An 11,928-nucleotide genomic window follows, 5' to 3' on the forward strand; every position below is an offset into this window, starting at 1 on the left:
CCAGCCCAGGTGCTCTCTGAGCTGCCAGCCCCGCATTGTCCATTTGCACCATGCCTGTGCCTTTAATCCACCAGTTGCTTGAGGTCCATGTGCTGCACTTCCTGCTTGCTCTTCTCGAGCCTACCATGGCCAGAGCTCACTGCCAGGCAAGCAGCATGAGTCAGCTGCTAGGCACAGGACACCACTCAGCCTCTGGGCAAGCAGAGAGAGTCAAGTTTGGGCACATGACTCAAATCAGCCTCCAAGCTAGTGGCACAACTCCGTTGCTGGGTTAGCGGCTGGGTCAAGCACAAGTACAGGGCTCTAATCTGCTGTTGGCCCACTGTCTGTTGAGCAGCCTGAGCCAAGTGGGGGCGCAAAGGTCAACTCACCCTCAGGATGAGCCTGCCACTGTGCAAGAGTTCCTTACAAAGCAGCTCTGAGCCTTTTATTTATTTATTTATTTTGAGTAAAAGCCTCTTATTTAAGCCCACAATTCTTAAAAAGTGCCCTGCTTTTCACACAGCCCAACTGTCCAACCAGACTGGATCAGGTCAGGGTCTGACACAGTCCAACTCTTCTCCATTCTACAGGTGTTGCCCAGCTCCCCAGTTTCTTTGGTAATGATCTAGCCAGTGTCCACAGTTCCAGAAGTTGTAAACCACCCCTGTGTGCCTCCCACTTCATCTATATGCCCCCACTGCGACTTCCAGCATCCAGGTCCCTCCTGGTGCCAGGCTGTCCTACCTGCTGTGATAGTGGAGGGGGCTGGTGATGTAACTCCCCTTTCCATGTCTTGCAGCAGGTGCTGGTGAGGACGCACAGCAGCCTTGGTCCCTGCACAGGTCCCAGGGACCTTACCATCCCAACACAATTTCTTCACCATCTGTCTTTCAATGTCCTTTGAAATTCTTGGCCTCCAAGTTTCATATAAGCTGGGATTCCATTGGCTGTTCACTCTGTTCCTCTGAAAATTGGCTAGGTGTTCCAGCCGGGAACAAGGAGAAGTGGGCTCCTCTCCCACCTACCTTGCCACCATCTTCTCTCTTCTAACTTTCCATAATTAATTTTTATTATATGAACTTTAACATTTGACTGGTGAATGAATGAATAAGAATTATTTGTAAGTGACTTTTATCATTTTTATTCCTCTGGAGAAATTACTAAGAAAGAACCCAATAAACATGTGTAAAATGACTTTGAATTATTTTTTCAAGAGTTGAAAATTTTCTGAGAGTTGGATTTCTTAGGCAACAGGGTGTAGATTCAAACTTAACAGGAACAACACTTTCTTGATTTTAAAAAATGCTTTGAGATATTTTGTGACCTTCACCAACACTCTAAAAAAGCTCACCCAAGGAAGTCTAATTAGCACTCTGATGGTTGGACAGTCTGACTGAACCTGCCATGAGGAGGCTCCTGTGTGCCAATACACTGTTCACAGGGAAAACCTTGAAATTTCTTCTGTGTGCCACTGGCCATAAGCAGAATGAGTGAGGTGTCAACTTGATCTTCAAAATGTGGAGCTTATGGAAAAAATAACTTTGAGTTCACATGTTTCACAGTATGGAAGCATCAAACATATAGCATTGTGAGGGAAATGAGAAGGGTAGGGTATGGGGATACAACATGTCAAATCATTTCACTTTTAAAGGAATGCACCCTGATTAAATATGACTACACAGCAAATTGAGTCAGTCTGAACATTCATGAGAGGCAGCCTTTTGTAGAGAAAGGAACACAGGACAAAGAGTCCAACTCAACTGCCCATACCAGGATGAGACTGTCTTCTAGTCTATATGATGTGACTCAGAACCCAAACTTGCATTTTAGTAATGCTACAGGATCCAATGAGGTAATGACTATAAAGATATTTTGAGAGCTTTGAGTTTTAAACACTTTCCTTCCTTTCTAGGGAGGGAATAAATAAATAGTTTTAATTTTCCTAGGACTGTTCAAAATGTGTGGTTGAGTTTCCACCTCTTTCTTATATCAAGTCTCACACTTCACTGATGTGCTTCCTAATTGTCCATCCACTTGGTCATGAAATCAAGCCTGGACCTATGTCAATCAAAGTCTATAATTTGAATACCCATGAACTTTAAAAGGGCCAATTTTATAAATGTTCCTAATACTTTAAAAAATTCAAAGTGGTTATGTAATTAGAAAACACTTTGGCATGTCATATTTTCCTCTTTCCCTCAAAATACTCAAAAGATCACCTTTCATCTGCTGATACATCTGGTCATCACTATCACTTTGTGGGTGCTTATGCATCAGGAGAGATATCTCAATGAGATCAAGACTATAGCTTCAGTTTTCAAAATGATTGTTAATTTTCTACACCCAAAACACACACCAAGTAACAGTCTTTCTGTAGGTGAATACCTCTGCAAAGTTCAGCTCATGAGGAAGAGCAACATATGGGTTGAGTCATGCCTTCAGCAGATAAGCATCGAGTACAGTATGTGCCCTATACTCTGTTAGGTCCCTTTCTTCCTTTGGCTTAGAGAATAAAAGTAGAGACAGATATCCCTCAGGTAAACATTAGTGTAATGAATGCCATAAAGGGAGTATAATATATCGCAGTATATCTATCAACTTTATTTGAAAAATAAGGAACATATGGCTGAGATGGAGGTGTAGGTAGATATACTTTGCCTCCTCACACAACCAAAAGAAGAAAAACCAACAAATTAAATAAACAAAAATAATCAGAACTGCCAGAAAATTGAACTGCATACATGTCTGACAACCAAGGAGTTAAAGAAGAAACATTCATCCTGAGTGGTAGGAGGGGCAGAGATAGGCAGTTGGGGTGGAGAGGACTTGTGGCAAGAGGGTGGCTGGAGTACCAGGCCATCACACATTTAAGTACAGATAAGCCAGGAGGAACAACTGGGGAGCAAGACAGACCCCACAACCCAGGGTTCCAGAGCAGGGAAATAAAGCCTCAAAACCTCTGGCTGTAAAAACCTTTGGGGGTTATGGCAGCAGGAGAAACTCTTAGCCTGACAAGAGAGTTCATTGGAGGGACCCACAGGATTCTAGAATGTACACATGACTACCCACCTGGGAATCAGCACCAGAAGGGCCCAGTTTGCTTGTGGGTAGTGAGGAGTGACTGAAAGTTGGCTGAGAGCTGAACAAGCAGCACTGTTCCATCTCAGACAACTCCCCCACACACGGTACCACAATACAGCCTGAGGTTAGTTTCCACACTCTGGCAAATATGTAAGGCTCTCTGCCTCTTACAATATAACAGGTATGCAACATACACACACACACACACACACACACACACACACACACACACACACACACACAAAATATGGCCCAAATGAAAGAATAGATCAAAGCTCCAAAAATAGAACTAAGTGATGAAGAGGTAGCCAGCCTATCCAATGCAGAGTTCAAAACACCAATAATCAGGATGCTCACAGAAATGACTGACTATGGTCACAAATTAGAGGAAAAAAGAAGCTATATAAAGTTAAATAAAGAAAAATATACAGGGAACCAACAGTGAAGAGAAGGAAACTGGGACTCAAATCAATTGTTTGGACCAGAAGGAAGAAATAAACATTCAACCAGAACACAATAAAGAAATAAGAATTCAAAAAAAATATATGGAAAGGCTTAGGAACCCCCAGGACAACTTTAAACATTTCAGCATCCAAATCATAAGGGTGCCAAAAGGAGAAGAGAAAGAGCAAGAAATTGAAAACTTATTTGAAAAAATAATAAAGGAAAACTTCCCCAATCTGGCAAAGGAAATAGACTTCCAGGAAGTCCAGGAAACTCAGAGAGTCCCAGGGAGTTAGGCCCAAGGAAGCACACACCAAGACATATCATGATTACATTACCCAAGATTAAAGATAAGGAGAGAATCTTAAAAGCACCAAGAGAAAAGCAGACAGTTACTTACAAAGGAGTTCCCATAAAACCATCAGTTGATTTGTTAAAAGAAACCTTACAGGCAAGGAGGGGTTTGAAAGAAGTATTCAAAGCCATAAAAGGCAAGGACCTACATTCAAGTTTACTCTATCCAACAAAGCTATTATACAGAATGGAATGGCAGATAAAGTGCTTCCCAGATAAGGTAAAGTTAAAGGACTTCATCATTACTAAGCCCTTATTATATGAAATATTAAAGGGACTTATCTAAGAAAAAAGATGATCAAAAATATGAAAGGTAAAATGACAACAAACTCACAACTATCAACAAATGAACCTAAAAAAGAAAAGAAAGAAAACAATGAAAACAAAAACTAAGCAAACAACTAGAACAGGAACAGAATCAGAAAAATGGACATCACATGGAGGGTTTTCAGTGGGGAAGGGGAAGGGAGGAAAGGGGGAAATGTACAAGGAAGAAGCATAATTGGTAGGCACTAAATAGATGGGGAAAGGTCAAAAATGGTATAAGAAACAGAAAACTCAAAGAACTTATATGTACTACCCATCAACATGAACCAAGGAAAAGGGAATGCTGGAGGAATGGGGGATGCAGGGTGGAGGGGGGATTAAGGTGGAGAATTTGGGAAAAATGTAATAGCATAATCAATAAAATATACTTAAGAAAAAAGATATGTCTGGAAAGAATGAGTCTTCCCCAAAGAAAGCCAGGAACAGACATACTGTGCCTTGCATACCACCTGTAAGGCAGAAGATTCTACAAAGTACTGAGGAGCAAGAGTTGGAAAAGAGCATGAAAATGCAGCAGGAGGTGATGGAAATGTGGCAAAAGAATGAAGAATTCAAGAAACTTGCTCTTGCAGGAGCAGGGCAACCTGTGAAGAAATCAGTGAGCCAGGTAACCAAATCAGATCAGTTAATTTCTACTTCTGCACAGATAAGTGAATCAAATAACATCCTCAGAACCAGGAAGAGTGTAAGGAAGTGAACTTTATATCTGAATTGCAAAAGCATCCTCCATCTCCTGCCCAAGTGACTAAGGGATGCACCATTATAAAGCCTTTCAACCTGTCCCAAGGAAAGAAGAGAACATTTAATGAAACAACTTCTTCATATGTGCCTCTGGCACAGCAGGTTGAAGCCTTCTGTACATAAACCCCTAACATGTATCAATCACTTGAAGAGCAAAATGGATGATACTACTCTGTTATCCTCCAAATATGCTGTGCACAAGATTTGCAAAGACCCACATACTCCTCTATTGCTAACCAAACAGTGTGCATGGCCTGTGACCTACAAAAGTTCAGCAGATCAGGGGGCTGAGAATCTCAAGAAACTGCAGCAATACAAATTCAAAGCATGGGAACTTGATCCCAGAATTCTTGAAGGTGGCCCATCTTGCCCAAGAAGCCACCTGTGAAGCTACCCACTCAGTCTATAGGCTTCAATTTGGAGATCAAGAAAAGAATCCTGCTGGAATCTCTTTCTCTCTCTCTCTCTCTCTCTCTCTCTCTCTCTCTCTCTCTCTCTCTCTCTCTCTCTCTCTCTCTCATCAAAGAAGAATCAGAGGATGAACACTTTGAATTTCATTCCAGACCTTGCCTGACTAAGATCTTGGAAGATGTTGTGAGTGTTTCTGAAAAGAAAGTACTTCCAATCACTGTCCCCAAATCACCTGCTTTTACGTTAAAGAACAGAATCTAAATGCCTACCAATGATGAGGAAGAGGAGCCAGTAGTGATAAGAGCTCAACCCATGTCACATTTTGGGGTGCCTTTTAAGCTCCATATCCCAGAGGCAACAACTCTGGAAATATGCCCTTTCTCTTTTGATTCTTGAGACAGAATGTCAGTTATAGAAGGAGAACAAAATAAGAGAACTGCAGAACAGAGAGGTGCCCAAATTCAAAGCGCTTCCTTTTCTTAATTTTGACACTGTTAACCTGCCAGAGAAGAAGGTGAAGAATGCAACCTTGACTGAGTCTTTCTGCTTGGATACTGTTAAAAGAGGTGCTATAAAGGCAAAGACTTGGAAGCATCAGCTGCAGGAAAAACTGAGACAACAGAAAGAAGCAACTTGCTTCAAGACTTATCCAAATACCATCATCCCCCAGAAGCCCTTTATTCCCAAGAAAGATAAAAAATCTGTAGCTGAGGGCCTTTCTGGCTTTCTAGTTCAGGAGCCTTTTCAGTTGGCCACTGAGAAGAGAGCCAAGGAGTGGCAAGAGCTGGAGAAAAAAATGGTTGAGGCAGAAGCCCAGAGGATGCAGCAACATGAGGAGGCCAGGCAGCAAGAGGAAGAACAGCAGAGGAAGGAGCTAACTAGGCTCCAAGAAGAACTGGCGCACAAAGCAAACTCAATGCAAAAGTATCAGGGTGTGGAGATAAAGTCAAGTGAACAGCCTCTGACTCTGCCTGTATCTCCCATGTCCTCCACTTGATTCCACTGCTAAACTCAGCTGCGAACTGCAGACACAACCCAGGAAAGGAGCTGCATTTTCCAATAAACCAGGAATCTTCTTTCTTTATCGTGGGGGCATGGAGAGAACCCATTTCTTCAGATTTTTACCTACCCATGCCTGACAGAGCTTACCTAATAGCTGCTGACTCGAACTGTGTTGAGAAATATGATCCTGCATTATTGAGGCTAATAATGAGACTCAACTCATATGTCTCGATAAGACTCCATGTAGTTATTTCCTTTGAACCATAAGCTGACCTTTAAAATGGCGTTTAACTTTGAGTACAATTTAAAGTCTCTATATCAGCACAGTGTAATTTCCCCTGTCCCTCCCCTAATTCTCCCTTTTTTTTCTATTTTAAATCAGAAAATACAGTTAAATACTGAAAATATAGTTATACAAGTAAAGATTGACTGTGGGAGTGGGGGATTGGGGCAGGAGAGAGCAATAGGGGAAAAGTTGGGACAACTGTAACTGAACAACAATAAACAAAATAATACAGAGAGGAAACAAAGAATCACCAAAGATAAACTTGGCTTATGTCACTGGCCTGTGTTCTATGACCACAGCTACTAGGGAAACTGTTTATGGTACAGCTCTGGGTAAAACAGATAGATATGCAAGAAGAGAAGATTCTTTCACTGCTAAGTGAAGAATGTATGTTACCTGCTGTGCAGAGAACAAGACAGGTCTTATCAGGTCTTTAAGGTCAAGTTTTTCTTGAACAATGATTTTATGTGAAATATTTTCATTGACCCTAAATTGGGAAAGAATATATATTAGCCATCTTTCCTGTGGTAACAAATGGTTCTCAAGTTCTCATGGTTTCCAACAGTGTTTCTTTCTTCTTGATATTTCATGTTGGGGACTACAATTGACAGTGTCTGCCACAGCTCTACTTGGGTGTGCACAAAAAAAAATCTCATTCTTGGTCTTAGGAGAAGGAACAATATCCTCTTGGGATAAGCCATCTTTCTAGAAAAAGAAAATGCCAGAAAACTGAGGGAACCTGTACTATTTGTGCATACAGTCTCATCCATTCCCACTTCATTAGTCTAATAAAGCCACATAGCCAAGGTACACATGGCTTAGGGAAAGAAATTCTGCTTACAGAAAGGACACAAAAGAACAGACAAGAGGTGTGTCATCTTATAGGGAAAAGGGGAAATAATTGGGAATGATAATACGATTTGTCACAGCATGTCAGTTCTTGTGTGGTGCCTTAATTTTGTAAACCCCCCAGTAAATTCAGCTTTAGACACAAGTGCTTACAGACCCAAACAGCCTGTTAAAGTTCTTGGATGTTTATTTGTAACTATTTCTAGTCTGCACACTGAGGGCTAATTAATATTTTCCATTGTGTCATTTGTCATTAGTACTTTTATATTTTAACTATGAGTTGGAGTTTAACTAAGGGCTAAACTGGATTAAATGAAATAAATGTTTTTTCCTACATTTAAGTATTTTACTCTTGAGGTTAAATTTTACTTCATTATTAAGTATGTGATCATAAAATGTTTATATGCTGTCATAGTGGGCTCTATACAAACTGTGTAAGAGTCAAGTATCAACAATATTTACAAGTGACAGTAATTTACAGGGAGCTTCTCCACAAAGGCTATTCTTTTGTTTCTCAGCTTCCTCTAGTAACCAGCTGCCTGGTTACTAAGTAGTTAGGAAATTAGAGAGTTCTTGTCACTTTACCTAAAGGTTTAGGGGTGTTAATCTTGGTTTTCTGGTAAGATTCCAAGTAAGATAATGACTTTCTGACTTCTTAAGTTACTTCTGCAATTTTGTTTGAACAGGATGTTCTTCTCACTTTCTGTCCCATGTGGTTTTGCTAAGTGACCTGTTTATTACAGAGATGTGCCATCTTCCTTTGTAAGTAAGATGAGGATAATTTAAAAGCACTTCTAAAAACTTCTGAGCAGCAACAATGTACTTTGTCATGAATATGTCTTGGATGTAGACATGGACTCTCTCCTGAGAGATCTCAAATATAACCAGATTCATGTATTGAATTTCCTCACTGTGATCTGCTTGGATAGATTGTCCCTGGGTGAGTTCACCCCACAGAGGAAAACCAGTAAGAAGATTCAACCTGGATCCCTCCTCTGAATGAGAAGTGGAGAGGATCTGAGGAACCTCCCTGGTGTCTTCTCTCTGGCTAGTCAGACAGACTTCACACAATCTCTCTTGGAAAGATGGGTTAAGCTGAAGATTATGGAGAAGCAATCTTGGATATTCACCAAAAACTACTATTTTAATGTTTAAGGACATGTCTTGTTATTATCTCACTAGTGTAGCTTATTTAGAAGAATGCATATTTATGTGCACATATTTTAACAGTACAAATAACTTGGCTCTTAGTTTTATTATTAATGGAATATCAAGTGACTTGTATAAAACCTTAAACAAGTAATTGCTGAATAGATGTTTAATGCCCATGTATATATTGAAATTCCTAAGTGCCCCACTAGTTTCTAATATTTTCACCAATAAAAGCCTTTTTAATTAGTTGTAGCCCAATTGATTTCAGATTATAAAGATTTTTACCTTCTGAATAAAATGTCTAAAGTAATAATTAATTCAATTCCTTAGTTTTCTGTTTTTTCCAAAGATGCATATAGCCAGTAATCATAGTTATTGATCATTTTCAGGTCACTGTTAGACTATAACCTCTTTGAGGCCCTAGATAATATATTTTCTTATTTCTATTCTCAGTCCTGAGCATCAGGTTATCACATCCTAGATGCTCAAGAAATATTATGGAGGAAGAAGGGACAGAAGGATCCACATCTGAGGTAACTCCACCTGCTCCTTTTCCAGCATCAGCATCTCCCTTGGCTCACACCTTTGTCTGTTCTCTCTCAGTGGACTATTGCAAAAGCTGCAAGAGCCTCCACATGTATCTTATCACTATTCCACCAATTTCTTATGGTCACAGTAGTGGCCTTCCTGAAACACAATGGACTTCACTGGTACTCCAAACTGACTTGTCTACTGATCAGAAGAAAACAGTTCAGCTCTTGAATGGGCATAGGAGGCCTTTGATCCATGCCTACTTCTTGAGTACTTCACACTGCTCACTTGTCACTCCCTCACACACCTGTAACTTAGTCACACCAAATGTCACTGTCCTTGTCTTTGCCTGCCTGAACTATCCCTGCCATTTTCAGTCCTTAATAGGAAAACAGTCTGTCCTCTTGGTGAAAACTTCTCTTGCCTCCCTCTCAACTCACCCTAGCTGAGTCATTTCTACCACTGTGTTGTTCTATAATGTCATTTATGCTTTGGTTTTGCCCTTACTGCCTTTTCCTCATAACTTTCCCTTTCACTAAAGCAAACTTCTCAAAGGTAGGGAATAAATATTTTTACCTGTTTAGTTACAGGCCTGATAGCTTGTATGTAGTTTTTGCTGAGAAACAGATAAATGTTGGAAAGTAAGCATGTCCTTAGTTGATCAAACTACATATGTTTAGGAGAAGAAATTATTGATTTAGGTAGAACCTCTAAGTCTTATTCTTTAATTCACTAGAAGCTCTACTCTTGTGTACTAAATACCCCTTTATGCACTGCTCCACAATGGATCATAGAGGCTCAATAGAGAACAATATAGGGTGTTTTACTGATCAACTTCCATGAGGTGGTATGGCAAAAATGACTCTAGATTTCCAATATCTAACTTTGTCTGTGACTATAATATTAGAAATTCTAGCTGGACACATGGCTTCCCAGCTAAAAACTACAATTCCTAGTTTTTCTTATATCTTGGTCTGGCCACTGGGTCTAGAATCTCACTGACAGGATGCAAGCAAAAGTGATGTAGGCAGATTCCAAACAAGATGGGTACACCTTCTCTTTCTTATTTGTCTCTTCCCATGGGCTGGAATGGTGGGAGTTGAAGCAACCATCTTTGAACAGATTAAAGAAGCATCATCTATTGAGAATATTCAGAGGAATAACATAAAAATAGTCTGGGTTCCTATATCACCTACTGCAATGATTCAATGTAGAAATGACAGATGAACTAAAGTAGAAGTGATGATGCTAAAGACCCAGATTCTTTCCTTTTTTTTTTACTGATAGCCTTGGTGCTGTTATCTGTGGACTACTTACTTGGGTCTTTACCATTTGTTGAAGCCATCTATTTTGAGTGTCTTTGTTGCAGCTGCTTAGCAGGTACGTAACTGATACCAGTTGGATCATATATTGTTAAGCTTAATCATGAGACATTTTCAGCAAATATACGTTGAAAACTTACTTTAGTGATATAAGAAAAAAAGGCTCTTTATATAGTCTAAAAATCATAATTACAATCCTTTCTACTTTTCTTCCAGGAGGTTGATAACATTAAGTCTTCTTTACCTTTTTAGGCCACAGACACACACACACACACACACACACACACACACACACACATTCTTCTACTCTTTATTTCCTACTGTGCAAGTCAGGCCAGGTTGTAATATTTGACAAGATTTTGTAAAATTTGTGCTTACTTCAGCAGCACATATACTAAAATTAGAACACAAAGGAGAAGATCAGCATGGGCCCTGCACAAGGATGATAGAAAATGCATGAAGGGTTCCATATTTTTGGTGGAGAAATTACTCAGAACAAACAACTGAACAATAGTGAGAGAGAAGACTCAAAAACTAGGATGCACAGAGAAACTAGCTTCGACACAACCTGTCCAACCTGCACAACAGAATACAAGATGTGATGGGCTGAGTGACCATCAGATAACCAGCTGGAGGGAAGAATCCACCAAAGAAAGACCCCACAACAATAAAAATGCAAATACGTCCAGAGAGACAACATAAATGACAGCCCAAGACCAGTAAGCTCAGGTGATCAAGGAGACTGTGCTACTGAATCTCACAAATCTCTTACCATAGAAGTTCACACCATAAACCAAGAGAGTCAAAACAGCAGCTAACAAGAAGAGTATCACAAACAGTGGAAAGACAAAAAAAAAACAAATTAAAGGAAGGGAGAAAGCCTCAAAAAGAATGCTAAATGAAATAGAAGAAAGTCAATTATCAGATATGATCATTGAACTTTGAACTTTGAGTTCAAAGCAGTGGTTATAAGAAAGTTCAATGAGCTCACTGAGAACTACCAAACACTACAGGGAAACTACAAGAAACTCACTGGAAACTACATTACATAAAAAATGAAATAGAAACTATCAAAAAGGGCCAAGAGGAAATGAAGAATACAATCTCTGAATTGAAGAACACAGAAGAAGGCATCAAAAGCAGGCTAGATGAAGCTGAGGATCGAATCAGTAAGCTGTAGGACAAGGTAGAAAACAACACCCAGAAAGATCAAGAAAAGGAAAAAAGACTCAGAAAGAATGAACAGGTGTTATGGGACCAGCAGGACAACATGAAAACTAATAATTTTTATATAATAGAGAAACAAGAAAGAGAAGAAGAGCAAGGGATAGAAAACCTATCTGAAAAAATAATGATAGAAAACTTCCCTAATTTCATGAGAGAAAACGTCACACAAATCCAGAAAGCAGAGAGGGTCCTAATGAATTGGAATTCAAAGAGGCCCAC

The 11,928-nt window shown here is 39.8% G+C and overlaps 1 non-coding gene and 1 pseudogene across 1 annotated transcript; both read left to right on the forward strand.

Moving 5' to 3' along the window:
* Positions 1 to 1,756: 1,756 nt before the first annotated feature.
* Positions 1,757 to 6,349, forward strand: LOC123822699 (annotated as a pseudogene).
* A 4,503-nt stretch (positions 6,350 to 10,852) lies between these two features.
* On the forward strand, positions 10,853 to 10,958 carry LOC123822795. The gene has a single exon (XR_006786420.1). It is a non-coding gene; the product is annotated as a U6 spliceosomal RNA (small nuclear RNA).
* Positions 10,959 to 11,928: the final 970 nt, after the last annotated feature.

Source organism: Phyllostomus hastatus, unplaced genomic scaffold, assembly GCF_019186645.2.
Source record: "Phyllostomus hastatus isolate PE091 unplaced genomic scaffold, TTU_PhHast_1.1 phas_contig_41, whole genome shotgun sequence".
NCBI lineage: Eukaryota > Metazoa > Chordata > Mammalia > Chiroptera > Phyllostomidae > Phyllostomus > Phyllostomus hastatus.